General features: G+C 48.5%; 1 protein-coding gene across 8 annotated transcripts in view; it reads left to right on the forward strand.

The window, feature by feature from the left end:
* ZNF423 (zinc finger protein 423) overlaps window positions 1-13,070 on the forward strand; it is a 312,753-nt gene that overhangs the window by 221,069 nt on the left and 78,614 nt on the right. The window lies entirely within an intron of this gene.

Genomic DNA, 13,070 nt, shown 5'->3' on the forward strand with positions numbered 1-13,070 from the left:
ACTGCACCCCTGCCAGGTTTAGTAGCGGCTCACTGTGATATGAATAATTTCTAGTGAATCATTTTTTTTTCTTCATTTAAGATTTGGCACCTTTTTAAGATTTTAATAATAGCAACAAGGAGGAAGATTTAGAACAAGTGAAACATTAGTGCCAAAGAAATTCACGTTGAGCGCTAATGTAAAATAGCAAGAATAATTACACGGAAAGCGGTTTCCGCAGATGTTTTTCCTTGTAATGTAATAACTATTTACTAAACTGTTTATTTTAGGCCTTGGTTTATAATAAAATATTTATACATTCTCTGCTGTAATAAAAAAATATTGACAAAATACTATAGAGGTTTAAAAAGACAATTGATATGTTTATTTTCCAGGAAGCAAGCATGGTATAAAAGTTTGGTGGTATTTTGATGGACCTTTCAAAATTTGAGAAACTGGGTTTGGGATTTTGAGTTCATTCCCTGATTTGCTGGTTGAGAACTGACTCGATGCAAAAATTAATATTTTGTTAGCTCATTGTTGGGCAGGGATATTTTGGTAGACGTTGTATATCTTAAGTAGAATTTGTAGCTGTGAGTCCTGCCAGGAGCATTAATTAAATTAGAAGCCAAAAGCGGGTCTGTGGCTTTGAGGGCACAAAGGTGCTGTTGAGAGCTTTTGTGGAATTTGAATTCAGGCAGCCTCAGGGGCTTTGGGGAGGTCAAGTTAGACTTGGGGTTTTTATGAAGATTTGACCTGAATTCTCAGCTTCTGTCTACAGCCAGTGAGGTGTCCACATGTTGGTTTGCCACATATAAGGCACCCTGTGCGGCCAGGATGGCAGGGAGACCCTAACTTCTTGAGCCCCTCTTTTGAGTAGTCCTCATTTGGAGCACAATGTGGGCAGTGGGAGACGCAGGAGAGCCCCCTGTCCTGACCTCTGCCTCCAGTAGACCACCAAGTCGGGAGGGTGTCCGGTAAGTGTACTGAAAGGTCAGGACTTGGTGACTTGGGAACCCCAACAAGAGAGGGCACCGAGCGTGTGGGTCTGGCCTGCATGCTCGTAACTGACCCTGGCCCAGTGTTATAACGCGGCCTGGCTCTGCCTGCCTTGCTCTCCCGGGACACCAAGTCGATCGCCCAATCCGAGTGTGTCTCTGAGCCTGGGTGTTGGTTTCTGAGCCCTTGGATCCATGCTGTTGAGAGTTTGTGTGATGGTTTGTCTCTGCTTTTGCACACCTGTGGCTTTGTTGCTGGTCTTGCATGATATCTTTAGGTGCTTTTTGCCTGATGTATTTTGGTGTCAACACTTTTGATGCTTGTGGATCCATTTCTGTGTTTTGGGTTTGGGGCCTGGTATATTTGTATTTGGATCTGTGGGGTTTTCTGTTTTTGTGCATGTTTGTGGGCATATGTTGGTGTATTTCTTTGAGTGTTTGGGGTGTGTGTGGGGGGGGGGGCATCCCTTCCACCGAGGGCCCAGCCTTCCTCAAAGAGGGCTGGGACTTCCCAGTGCAGAGGTTGCTGGCCTTGTTGATGCGGGTGTGTGGGGTGTGGCTGTTTCTACCAAACTTTCCACTGAAGGAGGAGAGAGGAAGCAGGGAAGAGGTTCCAAAGGGAGGAGAAGCGTGGAATTTTTAAAAAGAGAGAGACAGCCAGACCTGGCCTCAGAACACCCAGAGCAATCTGTGGAAGGAAGTTTGCTGTTTTTGCTTTTTCCTTTTCGGAGCAATATGGGGTCCCCAGGCCGCCACCCCTCAGCTGAGGGGGCTGCCGGCTTAGAGGAGGGGGCGACTTAGAGGAGGGGGTGGTTTCAAGGACTTGACTTGTGCGGCTAGTGACTTCGTTCTGGGGTTCTATTCTCTTGGCTTGGCCCAACCCCAGTAATCTAGGACAGCATTTCCTACTGATGTCCCACAGGAGTGGGGGGAGCTGCCTCTGAGGGCCCCTGAGGCACTGGGGGTGACCCCCCTCTGCTGGAGCTCACCACCGCCTTCCATAGGAATCCAGAGAGCAGCTTACAGAGAGAGATTGCTGCTTCTGAGCCCCTGGCAAAGTTAGTCTCCCCTCTGGTAGGAAGTCATTTTTTTCCCTTGTGTTTGCTAAATAATCTCTACTACCTTTCCAAAGGAAGTAGCTTCTGGTCTTAGGACTTCTGGGAGACCCAAGGCCCAGCCTCCCCCTCACCCCTGTGAACAGGCTCAGATTCAGACTTTCCACTTAAAGACAGGTAAACCGAGGCACACAGGGAGCAGGGACTTGGTCGAAAACACAGGGCAGTTTAGGAGATGACCTGGGGGAGGCGCCACAGCCTCACCAGAAGTGTCTCCAGATGGAACTTGGAGGTTCCCGCTGGGCAGGCAGGGCCGACTGCCTGGACAAGTTTCCCCCTACAACCTCTGCGGTCTGTTAAAGGCAGAGCTTTTGTTCTGCTGCGGGAGGGTGAGTGGGGTCAGAATTGGATTGCTGGTGCACGAATGGAAGAGGCTGCAGTCACCACCAGGGGTCCCCCCTTCGCCTTACTCCCCGACACAACCATCCCCTCTCCTCTAAAGAGATCTGGATTAGCTTCTCAGGGACATTGGTTAGGGCTGAGGGCAAATGATCAGTCTACCTGGATGACCAATCTCTTCCTATCTTGCTGACCTTCTGTTATCTTTGCCCCTGGTTTTTGAGTATCATTTGGCAATTGGCCATATGAATTGGGACTAGCAGTTAAGACAGATCTCTTATAAAGTGTGCTAAATGAGCAGGGAGGGGCACGGGGCAGGGATGGGGGGTCTTGGCTGGGGGGAGGAGATGTCACACACTTTTGCTGAGGGGCTCAACTTCTGCTCCTCTGTCTTTTGTCCCACTGTTCTCATGTCACTCGCAGCCTGTGCTGGTGATCCTGATAAGCTTTGCAGCCATAAACTGTGCACAGAATTGTTTATTTATGTTTTTCTTCACGCGGCTCGTAGACCAGGGAAAAAACAATTCACTCCACAAGTGACTTCTGCACAAGAGCGGTCTGGTTTTTCTCGGGCAGCCTGAAATAAGAAGGCACAGGCTGAACAGGTCCCAAACTGCATTCACATGCTTTATTTGTGGACTAGATGGTGGTGTTGTGGTGGTGGTTACCATTCATTTTGCTAATTGGTTGGGTAACATAATTTCAGGAGCATTGCCCCTCCCTTTTTAAAAATGCTTCATAGAAAAACCCAAGTAATATTTTCCTTACCAGAAAAAAAATGCTGATAAATAGAAGAGAAAGAAATCACCCTTAATCTCACCTCCCAGGGAAAACAACTATTAACAATTTGGTGTTTACTTTTTCTGACTCTGTGTGTTCATACTCATGCAAACAGTTTAAAAAAACCTTTTATTGACGTTTGATATTTCCACAGAAAAGTACACATATCAATACGTAGCTGATGACCTGCATTATTGATGCATAACTTACCTACAGGAGAGCTTGCATGTCATAAGCCTTCAGCTTGCTGAATTTTTCCAAACTGAACCACAGTGCTGGAAGCGCTGGATCACGACACACATGGCGTTCCCCAGGCCACCCCGCTCCCCCTCTCTAGTCCCATATCTGGGGAGACCACGATCCTGACTTTGAGCAGCAAAGACAGTGCTGCCCATTTTACACACGTGTGCGCCTGTTTAGTCTGAGATGGAGTTTTACTAGCCACACTATTTGTCACCTTCCTCCCACAGCATGTGGCGACCGGCACCCTTGGCAGCGCACCCACCTCCCCACCGTCACTTTGCGTGACTCCTTGGTGTTCCATTATCGGAATTGCCAGTTTAAATTCCCCTGTTGGAGCTTTTAGCTTTTCACTATTACACACAACTTCCTGTTGAACACCCGTGCTGAGTGGGTGACTCCTCCGTCTCCCCCGAGACAGGGGCGCCAGAATGGCCGTGGAGGGAGGGCCCCCCGCCGGCCCCTGGAGGAGCCCAGGATGTGGGGTGGAGGATGCTGGCATCGCTTCCGTTTGCCAGCTGGACCTCATCAAGTGCGGGTGTTAATTACTGGGAGGCCCCTGGTTCTGTGAGCGGGCGGGGACGCTGGGGCTAACTCGTGAAACAGGGTCACCTTGAAACAGACGCTTCCAGGGGAAGCGAAACAGAGGAGACCGCGGGGAAGCACAGGGCCGGGGCACTGCCTTCCCACCAGTCTCCTCTAAGTCACCCCTGTGCCCTGGGGCCACAGTAGGGGCCCCGCCTAGGGATCCCCCAGGCCCCGTATAAGGATGATATGTGTGTCTTTGTCACTGGCTTTAATTGGGGTGAGCTGGGAGCAAGAATACCCATATCTGTGGCTTACCCTTTTCCAGAAGGCCCTTGGACTCTGAGGCAGCTGGCGGTTTCTGCACAGTCTGAAAATGTGGCCTGTGTGAGTGCCGTGGCTCGGGAAGGGACCCAGGGTTGGGAAGCGGGGACTGCCTGGCAGTGCCAAATGTGAGCCCAGCTGTGCAGCGCACCAGGGTCAGGAGGCGCTGCCCCGGGTCCCAGCCAGGTAAGCGCCCGCCTGCAGGAGCAGCAGGGCCAGGTTGGAGGAGAATTAGGTTATTGCATTTCCTCTGTAATTCTTCATCAGGGCTGCTGCCTGGATCTGTTGCGGGAAAATCAATGTGTTCTGACTCCATAATTTCCCAGGTTGCCTTACTCCAAGTACATTGTGCAGGGAAGGTGACATCTCTGGTCACGTCTGTATGGCCCATATATATGTGTGTGTGCACGTGTGCGTGTGTGTGTGTGTATGTATGTATTCCCTTTCCTCTCTTCCCCTTCACCCCACCCCACCTCCCAGCCCAGGATTCATTGGAATTTCACAACCTTTGCATGCTTTTGTGAAAACACTCATTTGTGTTTGCGCCAGGCCGCTAATGGCGGACGCCAAGGTCTGCGGAGCTTACCTCTGTTCAGCTCTCGTTATGGCGAGGAATGTGCCGTTAATAATGCATCTATGGAACTCAGCTGTGTGGGAGCCAAGTAATTATCCCACTGTAGCGTTCCCGGCTTCAGTGTCATCACAACTGGGGCTTCATTAAAAGTCCTACCAGAGACGGTGTTGTGTGCTGCAGCCTGTATATATATTTTTTCATTTAAATTATCAGCCTTGCTATGGCTCAGAGGTAATTTGACTTTTTGAAACCGCTGAGCCCCTGTGAATTCCCCTCCCCTTCTCCCTCTCGCTGCTCTACCAGCTGATCAGCCCCAGAAGAACAAAAGGTTTATCTGAAGCTATGAAGCATATATTCACCAGCTTCTGGCGTCTAGATAAAAAAAAAATCAAAGTACTCCATTGAACATGTTAATACTGAGCAAAATGCACACAGCTAGACACTAAACCTTTACAGGGATTTGGGCATTTGAAAAGTGATACCCAGATCAGGTCTTGAGCTACGTTTCTTAGCCCAGAGAAGAGCAAGTAGCAAAAAAGGAAGAAAGAATGTTTATAAACGAATATTGCAAGCAGCCAGTGAACTGCATCAGAGTTCCCCACCTTACCTCCTATCTCTTTGTCTGATTTTGGTAGGGTGGGGAGGGCAGCCAAAAGTCTGGATCTCAGCACATCATAGGCAAATGGGTTTCTCCAACTGGGCTGGACTTAGAGCTGTGAAAACTGTATTAAGTGGAAAGAGAGGTGGTGATGACTCTTGGAAAATGCTGAGAATTGGGATGGATGTCTTTGTTTCTCCTGATTCTCTGGCCTGTTCAGCTTTTGACAGAAGAGGTTCCAGGGAGAGCGTAGAAAGGGGTTCCAACCAAGCACAGGGCTACTCTGAGCAGTCCCATTTGGGGCCTCCTGGAAATCTTAACATTTCTATTTCTGATGGAAAGCAGCCACCAAATAAGATGGGCAGGAGTGATCAAGTTCTGTGAGTGAATCATTTATCACGGAGATAGAGAGCAGATAGGTGTTTGATTGGCGATGTCTGCCATGGGTGGCAAAGTGGCACTTTCTCTGTATTTGTCTGTCAGACACGCATCTACACCTGCTCTGTGTCGGGGGAGATCTTGGAAAGGCGTAGGATTCCTTTCTGCTCCCTGGAAGCTTTCACCATGTTTGGGAGGCAGACAGAACTACAGAAAACATCCCAAGTTATAAGCAATTTATGATTAAATGTGGGAGTACACATTTTCATCAGGGAAGAGAACATGGAGAGGAGTAGTCCGAAAAGACATCCAGAAGGATGCAGCACATTGGGAATTTGATGAGACCAGCTTGGGTGGAGTTTAATCTATTCATGAAGCCAAGAAGGACATAACACAGTTTTCTGCAGCTCATACTCAGATGGAGGGGAAGGGAGAAGAATCCAGGCTCTGCTTTGTGTGGTCCTCATGGAATCCTAAGAGAGGGTGGGGTTTAGCATAGGTCTGTGGAAGGTTGAAGCCAGCAGCCACCTATCTGGGCAGGGACCTCAGATGTCCCTGGGGAAAGGAAGATGTTTGCCCACTGCATGCAGTATCCCCTGGTCACTTTGGTTTGGAGAGCTGTCACTTTGGTTTGGTTTTGGAGAGGCTCCTGCCATGGGGATGATCAACTGGATCTCAGATTCTACCTCAGGCTTGGATTGTATTTCTTCTCATACGTTCATCTTTATTTATTTATTTTTTTTAAAGATTTATTTATTTTTGGATTTATTTATTTATTTATTTATACATGCACTGGGTACAGTCAGAGGCGCGGGAGGGTGAGAGAATTCACCAGAGCCAGAGCAGGGAGCAGAACAGGCAGAAGGACCGAAGTACACTGCTGAGGGGAGCAGCGGGCGGCAGGAGAGGTCTGCGCGCCATGTGGGACCCTCCTCTGGTGGCCGGGGAGCAGCCGGGGATCGAACTGGCGCTGCAGAGGCTGCGGGCAGCTTCGCAACCCAGCGCTCAACCGCTGCGCCACCGGCAAGGCCCATACGTTCATCTTTATCTGCCAGGTCTGTGCCAGGCTTTGTGCTGAGTGCTAAATCCTGAACCAAGGTCAACAGCCCCCACTCTGAAGGAGTATCCAATCCAACAGGAGAGGTGGGCATGTGGATGCGCATATTCCTAAGTAGTAGTGATGGCCTGTCCTGGTTATGTGTGGATGGAGAAGATATGTGAGGATAGAGCGGTCAGTAGAGGTTTGAAAGAGGAGGGGCATTTGAGCTGACTCCCTGAAGCACAAGTAGGAGTTCACTAGAGGAAATGCAGAAAGGTAATTTTAAGTGGTGTGTTCATCAAAACCTCAGATTCATTAAAGAAGGGTGATGCACCTTGAAAGTTTTTGTCAGGGTAACCAGTGACTCCTGAGTGTGGAAGTCGATGACTTTTCTGGTCTTTGCAGGCCACTGGGCCTAGTCATCATGCATATGGGAACTTGTTCTCTTGCATATTTAATTAACCTCCTGATTTCCTTCTCCCATGTTCCATCCCTACATCCAGCTGCCTGCTGACCTTAAAACTCAACATACCTAACGGTGCCTTCTTCTCCCACGCCTCACTCAGACTCTCTCCTGTGACTACTTCCATGTGACTTCCTGCCTCCACCCATAACGACCCCACCCCACATGTTCGCGGACCCCCATCATTGCTCATAAGCTGGCTCTTCCAGCTAGCCAGACTCCAGTTCTGGTCAGGTGGCAGCGCCTCAGGCTCTGCCCAAGAGGCTGCATCCTGGAGGCTTCCCTCATTTGCCAAACTCAAGGCCAGGGGCATTCCATTCTTTGCTTTTGTTCATCTCAAGTCAGGAACCGTTTCCAGGGCCTGTCCATTGTGGTCATGGTCTTGGGAGTCCTCTGGGGCGAGGGAGGTTCAGACTTAAAGAAACGCATTGGAAACAATATTAACCCCTGTGATGTGCACACGCTTGGACTCAGCCCCCCGAGTCAGAAGTCGTTTCTGGGAAAATAGGTCTCTGACTCCTCTTGAGGCAGTGAGTTCAAGCTTGTGTGGACCATTTTGGAATCATTTTGGCATTGAAGCCTCTACAAGGGTCACTGTTCCCCATCAAAGCCAAAAACACTGTGCCAGTGAAATTACACCCACCAGGAATGAGGTCGCCCCTCCTCCTGGGCAGCTGGGGCTGGGGTTTCAGAAAACAAAGTGTCCCACTGCTTATCCTCACTGGTAAGGACTCGGGGTGAGCAGGAAAAACCAGCCAAGCACTGTTCAGCATCGGGGGCCAGCTTGGAGGCCCTGGGTCCTGGTTCTCCCTGGTCCGGAGCTGGAAAGAAAGAGGCGGAAGAAGTGTTTGAATACTGTGCTGTGAAGGGAACAGTCCTGCAGCGAGGCAGTTGTGATATTAGAGCAGGCCTCCTAAGAGATCCCCTGGCTCTGAGCTGTGATCCACACACCACATTCGCAGACAGCTGGTCGCCCAGCGTGGGCTGCGCCTGCCGCTCCGAGCTGGCACACTGGCGGGGACCAGGTAATGCTCTAATTTCCCTCGTGCAGATGCGGCCAGGAATATCTTAATTTATTGGTGTGCTGGCATGCAAGAGGGAATGCTGCCGGTGCAGCCTTGCATAACTATTAGCAAAAAATGGAGCTGATAGGGGCTTGACTTTTCCTAAAGTGGGTTTGAAATAATCATCGCCTTTTGTTGTGTTTGGAAGGGCTTGAACAATTCTTAATTATTTAATTATAGATATGCAAGTAATACACTGGGAATGGCCCCACCATTCATTCCAGGGATACTGAGCAGAGGAAAATGTTTAGTTACCGGAGGAAGGAAAAAAAAAAAGTTGGTAATTAAATCAAAGTGTCGTTTGTATCATGTCACGCTACTCCGTCAGCAACACGGGTGGGGAGAGGTCTGCAGGGTCTCACCTTGGAAATTCTCATGTAATAATAGTGGCAGCAACAGCATGGCCTCCTTCCTCTGGGCAGGACCTGCAGATAAGGCAAAGCTCTTCTGTGGTCACTTGCTGGTGTTGTGCCAGATTAGGCTTTCTTGAAGCAGATGCTATTCCCATTTTACAGATGAAGAAAATGAGGCTCGGGGATTTTAGGATTTTATGCTACCGTGGGTGTTTCCCAGACACCACAGAAGCCTGCTTTTCCTGCTCTGTCATGTTCCTTTTCTCTCTGCAGATAGCCCAGGCCAGCCTCGACAACTTTGGTGACTGTTTGCCTGAATTGTGTGTCTGACGGACACCTTGTAATTATCCCATATAAGTGCTCATTGTATTCATATCATTAATTTTGTTTGGGCTATTACATTTGATAGATACATTAAGCATTATATAGTTCTCTTTATACATGAAATTGAACTGCCTTTGAACAGTCAGCCGGCTAATTGCCGGTAATTTGTGTTGCTAACGAGGAGCAGAATAGTGGTATAACATTAGACTCAACAGTCAGTTAACAAATTTGCCGATTCAGATTGCAAAGCATGCCCTCTGTGGCAGAGGCAGGCTGTGCCTCACACGTGAATAGATTTTGAAAAACACATACCACTAAAAAACAACAACAGATTCTTATCCCCATACCCCCCCAAGGACTGAGCAACAATAGCTGATGGCTCAGGGGCAGTGGGTGATAGAGGCCAGGGGGTAGGAGCTCTGAAAGATGTGGGGTTTGGGGGGAAATCTGGGAGTGGAGGGAGGTTTCAGCTGCCCCTCTTGGGGGCCTGAGGGGCTGAGTTAGTGCCCGTGTCCTGAGAGATCACCTACTGCACCCCTTGTCTGTGGTCTGGGGCACCCTGACCCTGTCCTTTTGATCATAATTGGATTATTTCTCCACTGGCTCTGTTTTGAGCCTTGCTACACAAGGGCTCCTGGGGAGGGGATTGGGTCCATTATCTTTAGGTTCCTTCTGTCACAGGCAAAAGGTGACTTGGAAAAGGGTGGTGGTGGTGGGAATAGCAAGGGTACCACCTCCTCTGGAATTCTGCCACTATATCTGATCCCTAGCCTTGAAGAAGGCATGACAGTGCCCGGAGACACCGGGGTGGGGAGTGTACATGACTAATGGAGTGATGGATGAGACAGCTGAACTCCTCTGGGATGACAGACCTAAATATGTCTCCCACAAATTCACATGTTGAGGTCCCAGCTCTTAGTACCTCAGAATGTCATTTTAAATGTGACATCGGGCCTTTAAATGAAGCCGTTAAGGTGGGACCCAACTCCTTTAAGAGGAGAAAGCGTGGACCCACAGAGAGAACCAGGGATGTGCACACAGAGAGAGGACCGTGTGAGAACATGGCGAGAAGAGGAGGCCTGCAGGCAAGGATCGGGATCTCAGAAGAACCCAAGCCTGCTGATTCCCCGATCTGGGATTTCTAGCATCCAGAACTGTGAGAAAGCAAACTTCTGTTTAAGCCACCCAGTCTGTAGTATCTTGTTATGGCAGCCCTAGCAAACTAGTACAGCTAGTCCCACTAGTTCCATCAGAATGTTCTAGAGGGTGGTATATGGATTTGTTGGGAAAATCTAGAAACTCAAAGGTCAGCAGCCCCTGTCAAGCGTGAAAAATAGAGTTTTAAGACAGAGATAAAGATGCCCCAGGCTTGGTAGAGTGACTGTGGAGAAAGCATTCCATAGTAGAGGCCCAGATGCTGTAAAGAGCACTGGCAGATCCTGTTTTGTGCGCCCACCATTAGCTCCCACCACAGTTGATTAGGGGTATGGGCAGCTGGGGAGGGTGGGAATCTCCTTCGTCATTTGGAATGGGCTGCCTCCTGCCCCCCTGCACTGGCCATCTCAACCCGCATTTGCATGGAAGATACATTCTTCCATGGTTTACATTCCTGTGACTTCCTTCGCTAGGCCTGGGGTGTTGGTGCCTACAAGCCAGCATCCAAGAAAGGGATCTTTTAAACCTGGAAGTTGATGCCTGGGGTCATCTGAGGTCATTCGTCCTATTTCTAAGCTTTGTGTCTGTTCAAGGAGCAGCCGGGACACATTGCTTAAGACCTTGGACTCTAGTTCCTGCTCACTATTCCAGCTCATCATTTAAAAGGATTTAATTTTCTTTTAACTTATGAAGCAGCGTAGCCAAAATCATTGGGATTCTCAACTTCTCAGCAAATTGTTGCTGGTTCTAGGGTTGCTGGACTTGGTTATGGGACAACAGCCCAAAGAGGATCAATGTGTGTTGCTGGCTCCTGGACACTGGGTCATACTGTGCCAGACTGGGCGCACTGGTGTAGATTTGGGCAGTCTGCAACCTTGAGTACCCTACCCTCTGGGCAGTGGCCAGTGCAGCTTGATGGCAAGGATGATGAGGTTGATATGTGCAGGAAATGTCTATCCTGCATGTGAGTGCTTTAGAGATAGTTACTGGATTTGTAAAGACTATCATCATTAGTGTAAAATTGATAGGTTTACTGTTTCTGTGACCTAAAAGATTTGTTTTCAAATAATTTTGAATCCACTGACATGTCATACAGAAATGTGACTCTCCTACACACACTTATGGGTAATTGGACAATATAGATGGTTAATCACAATGTATTTTTCTAATGCCAGATGGCAGTTTTTATCTAAAGACCCACGTGCCCTGCCAGCATTCCTCACCATGTTGTTTGGCTATTCTGCCATCATGGAGGAAGCATACAGGACAGGGAAAACGTGCCATCTGAAGTTGATCAAAGTGTCCCAGACATGACCATTTGTTGCTGTCAGGGCCGTGAGACCCTATGGTCCTGCCCTTTGGCTGTTGCCTGAGATCAGAGTCCAAGGTCGACCTCCGAGGTCCCTTATGACTCTTCTTGGCTGCCTCTCCTCTCTGTTTTCCAGCCAGCCAGGGATAGAGGGACGAGATCAGGCCTACTGTTGAGTAGGACACCACAGGAATCTCTTCTTTAGAGGATTTCCGTAAATAGGGATTGTGGGTCATTGAGAAAGTTGTGCAGTAAGGCTGAGAATTAGCCTATGTGGCATTTATTCCAGTGAGTTAAATATAAAAATTCAAAATGGCATCTCCAAGACTGTTTCATCAACATAGATGGATTTTATTGTCATCTTTTGCTCAGAAAGTAATCCACATTTATGGAAAAAACTCAAGTGACACAGAAGAGTATATATTCTCCCTTCTTCTTGGTTCCTCCCCCAATTTTCCCTCCCTAGAAGTCACCCTCGACTCTTTGATTTCTGTATGCCCTCCAAGAATTTTCTATGCATACGCATGTGTACTGTTCAAATGGGATCACTTATAGCTGTTATTCTGCATCTCACTAACTTCTTTTTTAGCACTGTACCACAGACATCTTCCCATAACAACACACTTGGTTTTACTCCACTGAAAATAAGAAAAAGAGTGTGCATTGCACTTTATGGGATGGTAGTGCCATAATTTGATCTCATCTTTCTGGGTGGAGTCAAAACATTTGCAAAGTGTGACGGGGGCATGGGTCCATGGCCTTTGGGTTCTGGGACTTCAGAGGGGAGGTGATATTTGATCAGAGGTTTAGAAGAGTGAACGGGAGTTGTACGATGAAGCTGCCTTTGTTGGTAACTGAAATATGGTAGGGAGTCATGGAGGATGGGAAGAGAAATAAGGGAGACTCGGGGGACTCAGGAAGGGAATAGAGCAGACTTGCGCCCCTCCTTGCCTGGAGGGGCCTGCCCTAGAAAGCAAGTCCCGTGGTTGGAGAACTGGAGACCTCAGTTTTCTGAGTCCCCATTGGATGCAGGTGTCGGGGGGCCCAGGAGAACATGTCAGCCTGGTGAGTTATGGGGGGAAGAGAGAATGTGCAAATGGCTCGATCTTTGAATCAGGGGTCCCAGTGTTTTCATTGGAAAAAACAAAACAACAACAAACAGAAGGAAAAATCCCAGTCAGCGTGCTGGTGCCCAGTCGTTCCTCGGCAAATGTTGCTCAGAACCTACATCTGGTGACATGTCAGCTCCTGATGGAAACCCGGGTTGGCAGGCCCCGTTTTTTAAACCGAGTGCCTGTCTGCCAGATCGTATTTGGATTGAGTGGCTGGCATTCTGCGAGCCTCGCTTAATAGGATTGAAAGAAAAGAAATGTTACTTTTCATCACACAAGACAACAAAGAGAAACGGGGAAACGAAAATATTATTTCGTTTGAACAAATTACAGGGAGACTCTCTGGGGCGCTTTCAGGGAGTTAGATGAGGAAAAGCACTTAAATATCATTCCATCAAACT

This window comes from Talpa occidentalis, unplaced genomic scaffold (genome assembly GCF_014898055.3).
Source record: "Talpa occidentalis isolate TD23 unplaced genomic scaffold, MPIMG_talOcc4v2.1 talOcc4.17, whole genome shotgun sequence".
Taxonomy (NCBI): domain Eukaryota; kingdom Metazoa; phylum Chordata; class Mammalia; order Eulipotyphla; family Talpidae; genus Talpa; species Talpa occidentalis.